The sequence below is a fragment of the Ambystoma mexicanum genome, chromosome 11, assembly GCF_040938575.1.
Source record: "Ambystoma mexicanum isolate Mex_15411 chromosome 11, UKY_AmexF1_1, whole genome shotgun sequence".
Lineage (NCBI taxonomy): Eukaryota > Metazoa > Chordata > Amphibia > Caudata > Ambystomatidae > Ambystoma > Ambystoma mexicanum.
The window spans coordinates 1,178,657,817-1,178,673,559 of NC_090934.1; the positions used below are offsets into that span (position 1 = coordinate 1,178,657,817).

At 50.0% G+C, this 15,743-nt stretch overlaps 14 non-coding genes across 14 annotated transcripts; all 14 read left to right on the forward strand.

Moving 5' to 3' along the window:
• The first annotated feature begins 62 nt into the window (after window positions 1-62).
• Window positions 63-145, forward strand: TRNAL-CAG (transfer RNA leucine (anticodon CAG)). The gene has a single exon. It is a non-coding gene; the product is annotated as a tRNA-Leu (tRNA).
• Window positions 146-627: 482 nt separating this feature from the next.
• TRNAL-CAG (transfer RNA leucine (anticodon CAG)) lies at window positions 628-709 on the forward strand. The gene has a single exon. It is a non-coding gene; the product is annotated as a tRNA-Leu (tRNA).
• Window positions 710-1,729: 1,020 nt separating this feature from the next.
• On the forward strand, window positions 1,730-1,812 carry TRNAL-CAG (transfer RNA leucine (anticodon CAG)). Its single transcript has one exon. It is a non-coding gene; the product is annotated as a tRNA-Leu (tRNA).
• A 482-nt stretch (window positions 1,813-2,294) lies between these two features.
• On the forward strand, window positions 2,295-2,376 carry TRNAL-CAG (transfer RNA leucine (anticodon CAG)). The gene has a single exon. It is a non-coding gene; the product is annotated as a tRNA-Leu (tRNA).
• Window positions 2,377-3,387: 1,011 nt separating this feature from the next.
• On the forward strand, window positions 3,388-3,470 carry TRNAL-CAG (transfer RNA leucine (anticodon CAG)). The gene has a single exon. It is a non-coding gene; the product is annotated as a tRNA-Leu (tRNA).
• A 482-nt stretch (window positions 3,471-3,952) lies between these two features.
• TRNAL-CAG (transfer RNA leucine (anticodon CAG)) lies at window positions 3,953-4,034 on the forward strand. Its single transcript has one exon. It is a non-coding gene; the product is annotated as a tRNA-Leu (tRNA).
• Window positions 4,035-5,054: 1,020 nt separating this feature from the next.
• On the forward strand, window positions 5,055-5,137 carry TRNAL-CAG (transfer RNA leucine (anticodon CAG)). Its single transcript has one exon. It is a non-coding gene; the product is annotated as a tRNA-Leu (tRNA).
• Window positions 5,138-6,721: 1,584 nt separating this feature from the next.
• Window positions 6,722-6,804, forward strand: TRNAL-CAG (transfer RNA leucine (anticodon CAG)). The gene has a single exon. It is a non-coding gene; the product is annotated as a tRNA-Leu (tRNA).
• A 1,584-nt stretch (window positions 6,805-8,388) lies between these two features.
• On the forward strand, window positions 8,389-8,471 carry TRNAL-CAG (transfer RNA leucine (anticodon CAG)). The gene has a single exon. It is a non-coding gene; the product is annotated as a tRNA-Leu (tRNA).
• Window positions 8,472-8,953: 482 nt separating this feature from the next.
• On the forward strand, window positions 8,954-9,035 carry TRNAL-CAG (transfer RNA leucine (anticodon CAG)). The gene has a single exon. It is a non-coding gene; the product is annotated as a tRNA-Leu (tRNA).
• Window positions 9,036-10,055: 1,020 nt separating this feature from the next.
• Window positions 10,056-10,138, forward strand: TRNAL-CAG (transfer RNA leucine (anticodon CAG)). Its single transcript has one exon. It is a non-coding gene; the product is annotated as a tRNA-Leu (tRNA).
• Window positions 10,139-11,714: 1,576 nt separating this feature from the next.
• TRNAL-CAG (transfer RNA leucine (anticodon CAG)) lies at window positions 11,715-11,797 on the forward strand. Its single transcript has one exon. It is a non-coding gene; the product is annotated as a tRNA-Leu (tRNA).
• A 1,584-nt stretch (window positions 11,798-13,381) lies between these two features.
• On the forward strand, window positions 13,382-13,464 carry TRNAL-CAG (transfer RNA leucine (anticodon CAG)). The gene has a single exon. It is a non-coding gene; the product is annotated as a tRNA-Leu (tRNA).
• Window positions 13,465-13,946: 482 nt separating this feature from the next.
• TRNAP-CGG (transfer RNA proline (anticodon CGG)) lies at window positions 13,947-14,028 on the forward strand. The gene has a single exon. It is a non-coding gene; the product is annotated as a tRNA-Pro (tRNA).
• Window positions 14,029-15,743: the final 1,715 nt, after the last annotated feature.

The window sequence follows — 15,743 nt, forward strand, 5'->3', positions numbered from 1 at the left end:
GGTGGTCTTTGAGACTTTCCAACATTGCCTCTAAGCCGCATCTGAGGGGTGGAAATGGCAGAGTCAGGATGGCCGAGTGGTCTAAGGCGCTGCGTTCAGGTCGCAGTCTCCTCTGGAGGCGTGGGTTCGAATCCCACTTCTGACATGTCTGTAACAGAATTTTTCTTTTCATTTGATTGTAACATTCCAGGCGTCCTATAACTGCTGGCCAAGGCTTTCTGGAACAGGGAGATGGAGTTGGAGCACGCACTGCAGGCCTCATGGTTGATTTCCAGTGCTTCTTGTATTTCCTCGCTTCTTTTTTGGGAAAGTGAACTCCAGTGAAAAACCATCTTTGGACTGGGCCGGCCTTGTGGACATGCAAACGGGCGCACCGCGACATTTTGCCTTTGGAAAAAATGCATAAAGAACCCAATGTGTTGTCCTTTTAACTGGGCCTAGTGGGAATGAAGTGACATTTTTAAAATGGATGGGGAGGGTGGTGGGTTAGGAGGGGTGGGTGGGATGCGCGAGAGTATATTCCTGGCAGACTGTGGAGACATTTTAGGAAATCCAAGAGGATTTAAGTGTGGTCAAAGACTTGCCAACATAGCCTCTAAGCCGATTCAGGCAAGCACCTAAGGCAGAGTCAGGATGGCCGAGTGGTCTAAGGCACTGGTTCAGGTCGCAGTCTCCTCTGGAGGCGTGGGTTCGAATCCCACTTCTGACATGCCTGAAATGGGTTTTTACTTTTCATGTGATTGCATTCCATGCTTCCTATAACTGCCGGCCACGGATTTCTGGAACAGGGAGATGGAGTTGGAGCTTGCTCCACACACTCCCGTCCTCCAGCTAGGTCTGCAGTTCGTCCTGGAATGCTTCACTGCCCTTTTGGCAGGTGTACTACAGTGCTTAAATGAAAAACCGTCTTAGGACTGTGCTAGCTTTGTGGACTTGCAAATGTGCGCAGCGCGGCATTTTGTCTTTGGAAAAAATGCATAAAGAACCCAACGTCTTGTCCTTTTCACTGGGCCTAGTTGGAATGAAGTGACCTATTTGAAATGGAGGTCAGGAGGAAAGTTAGTGTGACATAGTGGGAGGCAGATGGAGGAGTGAGTGGGGGTAAGCGAGAGGTAAAAAGGCAGGCAGAGGAGTGAACACAGTTCTTCCTCCTCGCCCTCTGCCCAACCAACCACCTGCCTGCCCAAACAGCCACGAACGGCCATTGTATATAGGCTTTGCTGGCAGAACTCTTTAGCCCTGTCATTTAGAGTGAGTCCTGTGCAGGAGTACAGGGAGATCAGGCCGGCCCATACACAGTCCTTTCAGCCTAAACAGGCTCCCCTGGACTAGTGCCCAACCTCTTGTGACCAAGAAGGCTCTAGCACACTGCCTGAACCTCCTGAAGGGTTGGACACAGTGCATGCTTTTATTTGCATAAACCAGCCCGCCTCCTGCCTTCCTATTTCCTGAGGTGTAGTTGCTTGTGTCTGTTAACAGGTGGCAGGCAGCACCGTTCTGCAGAAACATGAAAGACTCATGTGTGCTTGTGACAAGTAGCTGCTGTACATAGGGATTGAACCCTGCACGTCTGTGCCAGTAGTCGTTGTATGAGTGCTGCCCTGCCTGTGATTATTCTTTTGGGAGGAATTGGGAGACTTTAATGCATTAGGAGAGGATTTTAGGCGGGTGGTCTTTGAGACTTTCCAACATTGCCTCTAAGCCGCATCTGAGGGGTGCAAATGGCAGAGTCAGGATGGCCGAGTGGTCTAAGGAGCTGCATTCAGGTCGTAGTCTCCTCTGGAGGCGTGGGTTCGAATCCCACTTCTGACATGTCTGTAACAGAATTTTTCTTTTCATTTGATTGTAACATTCCAGGCGTCCTATAACTGCTGGCCAAGGCTTTCTGGAACAGGGAGATGGAGTTGGAGCACGCACTGCAGGCCTCATGGTTGATTTCCAGTGCTTCCTGTATTTCCTCGCTTCTTTTTTGGGAAAGTGAACTCCAGTGAAAAACCATCTTTGGACTGGGCCGGCCTTGTGGACATGCAAACGGGCGCACCGCAACATTTTGCCTTTGGAAAAAATGCATAAAGAACCCAATGTGTTGTCCTTTTAACTGGGCCTAGTGGGAATGAAGTGACATTTTTAAAATGGATGGGGAGGGTGGTGGGTTAGGAGGGGTGGGTGGGATGCGCGAGAGTATATTCCTGGCAGACTGTGGAGACATTTTAGGAAATCCAAGAGGATTTAAGTGTGGTCAAAGACTTGCCAACATAGCCTCTAAGCCGATTCAGGCAAGCACCTACGGCAGAGTCAGGATGGCCGAGTGGTCTAAGGCACTGGTTCAGGTCGCAGTCTCCTCTGGAGGCGTGGGTTCGAATCCCACTTCTGAAATGGGTTTTTACTTTTCATGTGATTGCATTCCACGCTTCCTATAACTGCCGGCCACGGATTTCTGGAACAGGGAGATGGAGTTGGAGCTTGCTCCACACACTCCCGTCCTCCAGCTAGGTCTGCAGTTCGTCCTGGAATGCTTCACTGCCCTTTTGGCAGGTGTACTACAGTGCTTAAATGAAAAACCGTCTTAGGACTGTGCTAGCTTTGTGGACTTGCAAATGGGCGCAGCGCGGCATTTTGTCTTTGGAAAAAATGCATAAAGAACCCAACGTCTTGTCCTTTTCACTGGGCCTAGTTGGAATGAAGTGACCTATTTGAAATGGAGGTCAGGAGGAAAGTTAGTGTGACATAGTGGGAGGCAGATGGAGGAGTGAGTGGGGGTAAGCGAGAGGTAAAAAGGCAGGCAGAGGAGTGAACACAGTTCTTCCTCCTCGCCCTCTGCCCAACCAACCACCTGCTTGCCCAAACGGCCACGAACGGCCATTGTATATAGGCTTTGCTGGCAGAACTCTTTAGCCCTGTCATTTAGAGTGAGTCCTGTGCAGGAGTACAGGGAGATCAGGCCGGCCCATACACAGTCCTTTCAGCCTAAACAGGCTCCCCTGGACTAGTGCCCAACCTCTTGTGACCAAGAAGGCTCTAGCACACTGCCTGAATCTCCTGAAGGGTTGGACACAGTGCATGCTTTTATTTGCATAAACCAGCCCGCCTCCTGCCTTCCTATTTCCTGAGGTGTAGTTGCTTGTGTCTGTTAACAGGTGGCAGGCAGCACCGTTCTGCAGAAACATAAAAGACTCATGTGTGCTTGTGACAAGTAGCTGCTGTACATAGGGATTGAACCCTGCACGTCTGTGCCAGTAGTCGTTGTATGAGTGCTGCCCTGCCTGTGATTATTCTTTTGGGAGGAATTGGGAGACTTTAATGCATTAGGAGAGGATTTTAGGCGGGTGGTCTTTGAGACTTTCCAACATTGCCTCTAAGCCGCATCTGAGGGGTGGAAATGGCAGAGTCAGGATGGCCGAGTGGTCTAAGGCGCTGCGTTCAGGTCGCAGTCTCCTCTGGAGGCGTGGGTTCGAATCCCACTTCTGACATGTCTGTAACAGAATTTTTCTTTTCATTTGATTGTAACATTCCAGGCGTCCTATAACTGCTGGCCAAGGCTTTCTGGAACAGGGAGATGGAGTTGGAGCACGCACTGCAGGCCTCATGGTTGATTTCCAGTGCTTCTTGTATTTCCTCGCTTCTTTTTTGGGAAAGTGAACTCCAGTGAAAAACCATCTTTGGACTGGGCCGGCCTTGTGGACATGCAAACGGGCGCACCGCGACATTTTGCCTTTGGAAAAAATGCATAAAGAACCCAATGTGTTGTCCTTTTAACTGGGCCTAGTGGGAATGAAGTGACATTTTTAAAATGGATGGGGAGGGTGGTGGGTTAGGAGGGGTGGGTGGGATGCGCGAGAGTATATTCCTGGCAGACTGTGGAGACATTTTAGGAAATCCAAGAGGATTTAAGTGTGGTCAAAGACTTGCCAACATAGCCTCTAAGCCGATTCAGGCAAGCACCTAAGGCAGAGTCAGGATGGCCGAGTGGTCTAAGGCACTGGTTCAGGTCGCAGTCTCCTCTGGAGGCGTGGGTTCGAATCCCACTTCTGACATGCCTGAAATGGGTTTTTACTTTTCATGTGATTGCATTCCACGCTTCCTATAACTGCCGGCCACGGATTTCTGGAACAGGGAGATGGAGTTGGAGCTTGCTCCACACACTCCCGTCCTCCAGCTAGGTCTGCAGTTCGTCCTGGAATGCTTCACTACCCTTTTGGCAGGTGTACTACAGTGCTTAAATGAAAAACCGTCTTAGGACTGTGCTAGCTTTGTGGACTTGCAAATGTGCGCAGCGCGGCATTTTGTCTTTGGAAAAAATGCATAAAGAACCCAACGTCTTGTCCTTTTCACTGGGCCTAGTTGGAATGAAGTGACCTATTTGAAATGGAGGTCAGGAGGAAAGTTAGTGTGACATAGTGGGAGGCAGATGGAGGAGTGAGTGGGGGTAAGCGAGAGGTAAAAAGGCAGGCAGAGGAGTGAACACAGTTCTTCCTCCTCGCCCTCTGCCCAACCAACCACCTGCCTGCCCAAACGGCCACGAACGGCCATTGTATATAGGCTTTGCTGGCAGAACTCTTTAGCCCTGTCATTTAGAGTGAGTCCTGTGCAGGAGTACAGGGAGATCAGGCCGGCCCATACACAGTCCTTTCAGCCTAAACAGGCTCCCCTGGACTAGTGCCCAACCTCTTGTGACCAAGAAGGCTCTAGCACACTGCCTGAACCTCCTGAAGGGTTGGACACAGTGCATGCTTTTATTTGCATAAACCAGCCCGCCTCCTGCCTTCCTATTTCCTGAGGTGTAGTTGCTTGTGTCTGTTAACAGGTGGCAGGCAGCACCGTTCTGCAGAAACATGAAAGACTCATGTGTGCTTGTGACAAGTAGCTGCTGTACATAGGGATTGAACCCTGCACGTCTGTGCCAGTAGTCGTTGTATGAGTGCTGCCCTGCCTGTGATTATTCTTTTGGGAGGAATTGGGAGACTTTAATGCATTAGGAGAGGATTTTAGGCGGGTGGTCTTTGAGACTTTCCAACATTGCCTCTAAGCCGCATCTGAGGGGTGCAAATGGCAGAGTCAGGATGGCCGAGTGGTCTAAGGCGCTGCGTTCAGGTTGCAGTCTCCTCTGGAGGCGTGGGTTTGAATCCCACTTCTGACATGTCTGTAACAGAATTTTTCTTTTCATTTGATTGTAACATTCCAGGCGTCCTATAACTGCTGGCCAAGGCTTTCTGGAACAGGGAGATGGAGTTGGAGCACGCACTGCAGGCCTCATGGTTGATTTCCAGTGCTTCCTGTATTTCCTCGCTTCTTTTTTGGGAAAGTGAACTCCAGTGAAAAACCATCTTTGGACTGGGCCGGCCTTGTGGACATGCAAACGGGCGCACCGCGACATTTTGCCTTTGGAAAAAATGCATAAAGAACCCAATGTGTTGTCCTTTTAACTGGGCCTAGTGGGAATGAAGTGACATTTTTAAAATGGATGGGGAGGGTGGTGGGTTAGGAGGGGTGGGTGGGATGCGCGAGAGTATATTCCTGGCAGACTGTGGAGACATTTTAGGAAATCCAAGAGGATTTAAGTGTGGTCAAAGACTTGCCAACATAGCCTCTAAGCCAATTCAGGCAAGCACCTAAGGCAGAGTCAGGATGGCCTAGTGGTCTAAGGCACTGGTTCAGGTCGCAGTCTCCTCTGGAGGCGTGGGTTCGAATTCCACTTCTGACATGCCTGAAATGGGTTTTTACTTTTCATGTGATTGCATTCCACGCTTACTATAACTGCCGTCCACGGATTTCTGGAACAGGGAGATGGAGTTGGAGCTTGCTCCAAACACTCCTGTCCTCCAGCTAGGTCTGCAGTTCGTCCTGGAATGCTTCACTGCCCTTTTGGCAGGTGTACTACAGTGCTTAAATGAAAAACCGTCTTAGGACTGTGCTAGCTTTGTGGACTTGCAAATGTGCGCAGCGCGGCATTTTGTCTTTGGAAAAAATGCATAAAGAACCCAACGTCTTGTCCTTTTCACTGGGCCTAGTTGGAATGAAGTGACCTATTTGAAATGGAGGTCAGGAGGAAAGTTAGTGTGACATAGTGGGAGGCAGATGGAGGAGTGAGTGGGGGGAAGCGAGAGGTAAAAAGGCAGGCAGAGGAGTGAACACAGTTCTTCCTCCTCGCCCTCTGCCCAACCAACCACCTGCCTGCCCAAACGGCCACGAACGGCCATTGTATATAGGCTTTGCTGGCAGAACTCTTTAGCCCTGTCATTTAGAGTGAGTCCTGTGCAGGAGTACAGGGAGATCAGGCCGGCCCATACACAGTCCTTTCAGCCTAAACAGGCTCCCCTGGACTAGTGCCCAACCTCTTGTGACCAAGAAGGCTCTAGCACACTGCCTGAACCTCCTGAAGGGTTGGACACAGTGCATGCTTTTATTTGCATAAACCAGCCCGCCTCCTGCCTTCCTATTTCTTGAGGTGTAGTTGCTTGTGTCTGTTAACAGGTGGCAGGCAGCACCGTTCTGCAGAAACATGAAAGACTCATGTGTGCTTGTGACAAGTAGCTGCTGTACATAGGGATTGAACCCTGCACGTCTGTGCCAGTAGTCGTTGTATGAGTGCTGCCCTGCCTGTGATTATTCTTTTGGGAGGAATTGGGAGACTTTAATGCATTAGGAGAGGATTTTAGGCGGGTGGTCTTTGAGACTTTCCAACATTGCCTCTAAGCCGCATCTGAGGGGTGCAAATGGCAGAGTCAGGATGGCCGAGTGGTCTAAGGCGCTGCGTTCAGGTTGCAGTCTCCTCTGGAGGCGTGGGTTCGAATCACACTTCTGACATGTCTGTAACAGAATTTTTCTTTTCATTTGATTGTAACATTCCAGGCGTCCTATAACTGCTGGCCAAGGCTTTCTGGAACAGGGAGATGGAGTTGGAGCACGCACTGCAGGCCTCATGGTTGATTTCCAGTGCTTCCTGTATTTCCTCGCTTCTTTTTTGGGAAAGTGAACTCCAGTGAAAAACCATCTTTGGACTGGGCCGGCCTTGTGGACATGCAAACGGGCGCACCGCGACATTTTGCCTTTGGAAAAAATGCATAAAGAACCCAATGTGTTGTCCTTTTAACTGGGCCTAGTGGGAATGAAGTGACATTTTTAAAATGGATGGGGAGGGTGGTGGGTTAGGAGGGGTGGGTGGGATGCGCGAGAGTATATTCCTGGCAGACTGTGGAGACATTTTAGGAAATCCAAGAGGATTTAAGTGTGGTCAAAGACTTGCCAACATAGCCTCTAAGCCAATTCAGGCAAGCACCTAAGGCAGAGTCAGGATGGCCTAGTGGTCTAAGGCACTGGTTCAGGTCGCAGTCTCCTCTGGAGGCGTGGGTTCGAATTCCACTTCTGACATGCCTGAAATGGGTTTTTACTTTTCATGTGATTGCATTCCACGCTTACTATAACTGCCGTCCACGGATTTCTGGAACAGGGAGATGGAGTTGGACCTTGCTCCAAACACTCCTGTCCTCCAGCTAGGTCTGCAGTTCGTCCTGGAATGCTTCACTGCCCTTTTGGCAGGTGTACTACAGTGCTTAAATGAAAAACCGTCTTAGGACTGTGCTAGCTTTGTGGACTTGCAAATGTGCGCAGCGCGGCATTTTGTCTTTGGAAAAAATGCATAAAGAACCCAACGTCTTGTCCTTTTCACTGGGCCTAGTTGGAATGAAGTGACCTATTTGAAATGGAGGTCAGGAGGAAAGTTAGTGTGACATAGTGGGAGGCAGATGGAGGAGTGAGTGGGGGGAAGCGAGAGGTAAAAAGGCAGGCAGAGGAGTGAACACAGTTCTTCCTCCTCGCCCTCTGCCCAACCAACCACCTGCCTGCCCAAACGGCCACGAACGGCCATTGTATATAGGCTTTGCTGGCAGAACTCTTTAGCCCTGTCATTTAGAGTGAGTCCTGTGCAGGAGTACAGGGAGATCAGGCCGGCCCATACACAGTCCTTTCAGCCTAAACAGGCTCCCCTGGACTAGTGCCCAACCTCTTGTGACCAAGAAGGCTCTAGCACACTGCCTGAACCTCCTGGAGGGTTGGACACAGTGCATGCTTTTATTTGCATAAACCAGCCCGCCTCCTGCCTTCCTATTTCCTGAGGTGTAGTTGCTTGTGTCTGTTAACAGGTGGCAGGCAGCACCGTTCTGCAGAAACATGAAAGACTCATGTGTGCTTGTGACAAGTAGCTGCTGTACATAGGGATTGAACCCTGCACGTCTGTGCCAGTAGTCGTTGTATGAGTGCTGCCCTGCCTGTGATTATTCTTTTGGGAGGAATTGGGAGACTTTAATGCATTAGGAGAGGATTTTAGGCGGGTGGTCTTTGAGACTTTCCAACATTGCCTCTAAGCCGCATTTGAGGGGTGCAAATGGCAGAGTCAGGATGGCCGAGTGGTCTAAGGCGCTGCGTTCAGGTCGCAGTCTCCTCTGGAGGTGTGGGTTCGAATCCCACTTCTGACATGTCTGTAACAGAATTTTTCTTTTCATTTGATTGTAACATTCCAGGCGTCCTATAACTGCTGGCCAAGGCTTTCTGGAACAGGGAGATGGAGTTGGAGCACGCACTGCAGGCCTCATGGTTGATTTCCAGTGCTTCCTGTATTTCCTCGCTTCTTTTTTGGGAAAGTGAACTCCAGTGAAAAACCATCTTTGGACTGGGCCGGCCTTGTGGACATGCAAACGGGCGCACCGCGACATTTTGCCTTTGGAAAAAATGCATAAAGAACCCAATGTGTTGTCCTTTTAACTGGGCCTAGTGGGAATGAAGTGACATTTTTAAAATGGATGGGGAGGGTGGTGGGTTAGGAGGGGTGGGTGGGATACGCGAGAGTATATTCCTGGCAGACTGTGGAGACATTTTAGGAAATCCAAGAGGATTTAAGTGTGGTCAAAGACTTGCCAACATAGCCTCTAAGCCGATTCAGGCAAGCATCTAAGGCAGAGTCAGGATGGCCGAGTGGTCTAAGGCACTGGTTCAGGTCGCAGACTCCTCTGGAGGCGTGGGTTCGAATCCCACTTCTGACATGCCTGAAATGGGTATTTGCTTTTCATGTGATTGCATTCCACGCTTCCTATAACTGCCGGCCACGGATTTCTGGAACAGGGAGATGGAGTTGGAGCTTGCTCCACACACTCCTGTCCTCCAGCTAGGTCTGCAGTTCGTCCTGGAATGCTTCACTGCCCTTTTGGCAGGTGTACTACAGTGCTTAAATGAAAAACCGTCTTAGGACTGTGCTAGCTTTGTGGACTTGCAAATGTGCGCAGCGCGGCATTTTGTCTTTGGAAAAAATGCATAAAGAACCCAACGTCTTGTCCTTTTCACTGGGCCTAGTTGGAATGAAGTGACCTATTTGAAATGGAGGTCAGGAGGAAAGTTAGTGTGACATAGTGGGAGGCAGATGGAGGAGTGAGTGGGGGTAAGCGAGAGGTAAAAAGGCAGGCAGAGGAGTGAACACAGTTCTTCCTCCTCGCCCTCTGCCCAACCAACCACCTGCCTGCCCAAACGGCCACGAACGGCCATTGTATATAGGCTTTGCTGGCAGAACTCTTTAGCCCTGTCATTTAGAGTGAGTCCTGTGCAGGAGTACAGGGAGATCAGGCCGGCCCATACACAGTCCTTTCAGCCTAAACAGGCTCCCCTGGACTAGTGCCCAACCTCTTGTGACCAAGAAGGCTCTAGCACACTGCCTGAACCTCCTGAAGGGTTGGACACAGTGCATGCTTTTATTTGCATAAACCAGCCCGCCTCCTGCCTTCCTATTTCCTGAGGTGTAGTTGCTTGTGTCTGTTAACAGGTGGCAGGCAGCACCGTTCTGCAGAAACATGAAAGACTCATGTGTGCTTGTGACAAGTAGCTGCTGTACATAGGGATTGAACCCTGCACGTCTGTGCCAGTAGTCGTTGTATGAGTGCTGCCCTGCCTGTGATTATTCTTTTGGGAGGAATTGGGAGACTTTAATGCATTAGGAGAGGATTTTAGGCGGGTGGTCTTTGAGACTTTCCAACATTGCCTCTAAGCCGCATCTGAGGGGTGCAAATGGCAGAGTCAGGATGGCCGAGTGGTCTAAGGAGCTGCATTCAGGTCGTAGTCTCCTCTGGAGGCGTGGGTTCGAATCCCACTTCTGACATGTCTGTAACAGAATTTTTCTTTTCATTTGATTGTAACATTCCAGGCGTCCTATAACTGCTGGCCAAGGCTTTCTGGAACAGGGAGATGGAGTTGGAGCACGCACTGCAGGCCTCATGGTTGATTTCCAGTGCTTCCTGTATTTCCTCGCTTCTTTTTTGGGAAAGTGAACTCCAGTGAAAAACCATCTTTGGATTGGGCCGGCCTTGTAGACATGCAAACGGGCGCACCGCGACATTTTGCCTTTGGAAAAAATGCATAAAGAACCCAATGTGTTGTCCTTTTAACTGGGCCTAGTGGGAATGAAGTGACATTTTTAAAATGGATGGGGAGGGTGGTGGGTTAGGAGGGGTGGGTGGGATGCGCGAGAGTATATTCCTGGCAGACTGTGGAGACATTTTAGGAAATCCAAGAGGATTTAAGTGTGGTCAAAGACTTGCCAACATAGCCTCTAAGCCGATTCAGGCAAGCACCTACGGCAGAGTCAGGATGGCCGAGTGGTCTAAGGCAATGGTTCAGGTCGCAGTCTCCTCTGGAGGCGTGGGTTCGAATCCCACTTCTAAAATGGGTTTTTACTTTTCATGTGATTGCATTCCACGCTTCCTATAACTGCCGGCCACGGATTTCTGGAACAGGGAGATGGAGTTGGAGCTTGCTCCACACACTCCCGTCCTCCAGCTAGGTCTGCAGTTCGTCCTGGAATGCTTCACTGCCCTTTTGGCAGGTGTACTACAGTGCTTAAATGAAAAACCGTCTTAGGACTGTGCTAGCTTTGTGGATTGCAAATGTGCGCAGCGCGGCATTTTGTCTTTGGAAAAAATGCAAAATAAAAAGCGTAAAGAACCCAACGTCTTGTCCTTTTCACTGGGCCTAGTTGGAATGAAGTGACCTATTTGAAATGGAGGTCAGGAGGAAAGTTAGTGTGACATAGTGGGAGGCAGATGGAGGAGTGAGTGGGGGTAAGCGAGAGGTAAAAAGGCAGGCAGAGGAGTGAACACAGTTCTTCCTCCTCGCCCTCTGCCCAACCAACCACCTGCCTGCCCAAACGGCCATTGTATATAGGCTTTGCTGGCAGAACTCTTTAGCCCTGTCATTTAGAGTGAGTCCTGTGCAGGAGTACAGGGAGATCAGGCCGGCCCATACACAGTCCTTTCAGCCTAAACAGGCTCCCCTGGACTAGTGCCCAACCTCTTGTGACCAAGAAGGCTCTAGCACACTGCCTGAACCTCCTGAAGGGTTGGACACAGTGCATGCTTTTATTTGCATAAACCAGCCCGCCTCCTGCCTTCCTATTTCCTGAGGTGTAGTTGCTTGTGTCTGTTAACAGGTGGCAGGCAGCACCGTTCTGCAGAAACATGAAAGACTCATGTGTGCTTGTGACAAGTAGCTGCTGTACATAGGGATTGAACCCTGCACGTCTGTGCCAGTAGTCGTTGTATGAGTGCTGCCCTGCCTGTGATTATTCTTTTGGGAGGAATTGGGAGACTTTAATGCATTAGGAGAGGATTTTAGGCGGGTGGTCTTTGAGACTTTCCAACATTGCCTCTAAGCCGCATCTGAGGGGTGCAAATGGCAGAGTCAGGATGGCCGAGTGGTCTAAGGAGCTGCATTCAGGTCGTAGTCTCCTCTGGAGGCGTGGGTTCGAATCCCACTTCTGACATGTCTGTAACAGAATTTTTCTTTTCATTTGATTGTAACATTCCAGGCGTCCTATAACTGCTGGCCAAGGCTTTCTGGAACAGGGAGATGGAGTTGGAGCACGCACTGCAGGCCTCATGGTAGATTTCCAGTGCTTCCTGTATTTCCTCGCCTCTTTTTTGGGAAAGTGAACTCCAGTGAAAAACCATCTTTGGACTGGGCCGGCCTTGTGGACATGCAAACGGGCGCACCGCGACATTTTGCCTTTGGAAAAAATGCATAAAGAACCCAATGTGTTGTCCTTTTAACTGGGCCTAGTGGGAATGAAGTGACATTTTTAAAATGGATGGGGAGGGTGGTGGGTTAGGAGGGGTGGGTGGGATGCGCGAGAGTATATTCCTGGCAGACTGTGGAGACATTTTAGGAAATCCAAGAGGATTTAAGTGTGGTCAAAGACTTGCCAACATAGCCTCTAAGCCGATTCAGGCAAGTACCTAAGGCAGAGTCAGGATGGCCGAGTGGTCTAAGGCACTGGTTCAAGTCGCAGTCTTTTCTGGAGGCGTGGGTTCGAATCCCACTTCTGACATGCCTGAAATGGGTTTTTACTTTTCATGTGATTGCATTCCACGCTTCCTATAACTGCCGGCCACGGATTTCTGGAACAGGGAGATGGAGTTGGAGCTTGCTCCACACACTCCCGTCCTCCAGCTAGGTCTGCAGTTCGTCCTGGAATGCTTCACTGCTCTTTTGGCAGGTGTACTACAGTGCTTAAATGAAAAACCGTCTTAGGACTGTGCTAGCTTTGTTGACTTGCAAATGTGCGCAGCGCGGCATTTTGTCTTTGGAAAAAATGCATAAAGAACCCAACGTCTTGTCCTTTTCACTGGGCCTAGTTGGAATGAAGTGACCTATTTGAAATGGAGGTCAGGAGGAAAGTTAGTGTGACATAGTGGGAGGCAGATGGAGGAGTGAGTGGGGGGAAGCGAGAGGTAAAAAGGCAGGCAGAGGAGTGAACACAGTTCTTCCTCCTCGCCCTCTGCCCAACCAACCACCTGCCTGCCCAAACGGCCACGAACGGCCATTGTATATAGGCTTTGCTGGCAGAACTCTTTAGCCCTGTCATTTAGAGTGAGTCCTGTGCAGGAGTACAGGGAGATCAGGCCGGCCCATACACAGTCCTTTCAGCCTAAACAGGCTCCCCTGGACTAATGCCCACCCTCTTGTGACCAAGAAGGCTCTAGCACACTGCCTGAACCTCCTGAAGGGTTGGACACAGTGCATGCTTTTATTTGCATAAACCAGCCCACCTCCTGCCTTCCTATTTCCTGAGGTGTAGTTGCTTGTGTCTGTTAACAGGTGGCAGGCAGCACCGTTCTGCAGAAACATGAAAGACTCATGTGTGCTTGTGACAAGTAGCTGCTGTACATAGGGATTGAACCCTGCACGTCTGTGCCAGTAGTCGTTGTATGAGTGCTGCCCTGCCTGTGATTATTCTTTTGGGAGGAATTGGGAGACTTTAATGCATTAGGAGAGGATTTTAGGCGGGTGCTCTTTGAGACTTTCCAACATTGCCTCTAAGCCGCATCTGAGGGGGGCAAATGGCAGAGTCAGGATGGCCGAGTGGTCTAAGGCGCTGCGTTCAGGTCGCAGTCTCTTCTGGAGGCATGGGTTCGAATCCCACTTCTGACATGTCTGTAACAGAATTTTTCTTTTCATTTGATTGTAACATTCCAGGCGTCCTATAACTGCTGGCCAAGGCTTTCTGGAACAGGGAGATGGAGTTGGAGCACGCACTGCAGGCCTCATGGTTGATTTCCAGTGCTTCCTGTATTTCCTCGCTTCTTTTTTGGGAAAGTGAACTCCAGTGAAAAACCATCTTTGGACTGGGCCGGCCTTGTGGACATGCAAACGGGCGCACCGCGACATTTTGCCTTTGGAAAAAATGCATAAAGAACCCAATGTGTTGTCCTTTTAACTGGGCCTAGTGGGAATGAAGTGACATTTTTAAAATGGATGGGGAGGGTGGTGGGTTAGGAGGGGTGGGTGGGATGCGCGAGAGTATATTCCTGGCAGACTGTGGAGACATTTTAGGAAATCCAAGAGGATTTAAGTGTGGTCAAAGACTTGCCAACATAGCCTCTAAGCCGATTCAGGCAAGCACCTAAGGCAGAGTCAGGATGGCCGAGTGGTCTAAGGCACTGGTTCGGGTCGCAGTCACCTCTGGAGGCGTGGGTTCGAATCCCACTTCTGACATGCCTGAAATGGGTTTTTACTTTTCATGTGATTGCATTCCACGCTTCCTATAACTGCCGGCCACGGATTTCTGGAACAGGGAGATGGAGTTGGAGCTTGCTCCACACACTCCCGTCCTCCAGCTAGGTCTGCAGTTCGTCCTGGAATGCTTCACTGCCCTTTTGGCAGGTGTACTACAGTGCTTAAATGAAAAACCGTCTTAGGACTGTGCTAGCTTTGTGGACTTGCAAATGTGCGCAGCGCGGCATTTTGTCTTTGGAAAAAATGCATAAAGAACCCAACGTCTTGTCCTTTTCACTGGGCCTAGTTGGAATGAAGTGACCTATTTGAAATGGAGGTCAGGAGGAAAGTTAGTGTGACATAGTGGGAGGCAGATGGAGGAGTGAGTGGGGGGTAAGCGAGAGGTAAAAAGGCAGGCAGAGGAGTGAACACAGTTCTTCCTCCTCGCCCTCTGCCCAACCAACCACCTGCCTGCCCAAACGGCCACGAACGGCCATTGTATATAGGCTTTGCTGGCAGAACTCTTTAGCCCTGTCATTTAGAGTGAGTCCTGTGCAGGAGTACAGGGAGATCAGGCCGGCCCATACACAGTCCTTTCAGCCTAAACAGGCTCCCCTGGACTAGTGCCCAACCTCTTGTGACCAAGAAGGCTCTAGCACACTGCCTGAACCTCCTGAAGGGTTGGACACAGTGCATGCTTTTATTTGCATAAACCAGCCCACCTCCTGCCTTCCTATTTCCTGAGGTGTAGTTGCTTGTGTCTGTTAACAGGTGGCAGGCAGCACCGTTCTGCAGAAACATGAAAGACTCATGTGTGCTTGTGACAAGTAGCTGCTGTACATAGGGATTGAACCCTGCACGTCTGTGCCAGTAGTCGTTGTATGAGTGCTGCCCTGCCTGTGATTATTCTTTTGGGAGGAATTGGGAGACTTTAATGCATTAGGAGAGGATTTTAGGCGGGTGGTCTTTGAGACTTTCCAACATTGCCTCTAAGCCGCATCTGAGGGGTGCAAATGGCAGAGTCAGGATGGCCGAGTGGTCTAAGGCAGTCTCCTCTGGAGGTGTGGGTTCGAATCCCACTTCTGACATGTCTATAACAGAATTTTTCTTTTCATTTGATTGTAACATTCCAGGCGTCCTATAACTGCTGGCCAAGGCTTTCTGGAACAGGGAGATGGCGTTGTAGCACGCACTGCAGGCCTCATGGTTGATTTCCAGTGCTTCCTGTATTTCTTCGCTTCTTTTTTGGGAAAGTGAACTCCAGTGAAAAACCATCTTTGGACTGGGCCGGCCTTGTGGACATGCAAACGGGCGCACCGCGACATTTTGCCTTTGGAAAAAATGCATAAAGAACCCAATGTGTTGTCCTTTTAACTGGGCCTAGTGGGAATGAAGTGACATTTTTAAAATGGATGGGGAGGGTGGTGGGTTAGGAGGGGTGGGTGGGATGCGCGAGAGTATATTCCTGGCAGACTGTGGAGACATTTTAGGAAATCCAAGAGGATTTAAGTGTGGTCAAAGACTTGCCAACATAGCCTGTAAGCCAATTCAGGCAAGCACCTAAAGCAGAGTCAGGATGGCCGAGTGGTCTAAGGCACTGGTTCAGGTCGCAGTCTCCTCTGGAGGCTTGGGTTCGAATCCCACTTCTGACATGCCTGAAACGGGTTTTTACTTTTCATGTGATTGCATTCCACGCTTCCTATAACTGCCGGCCA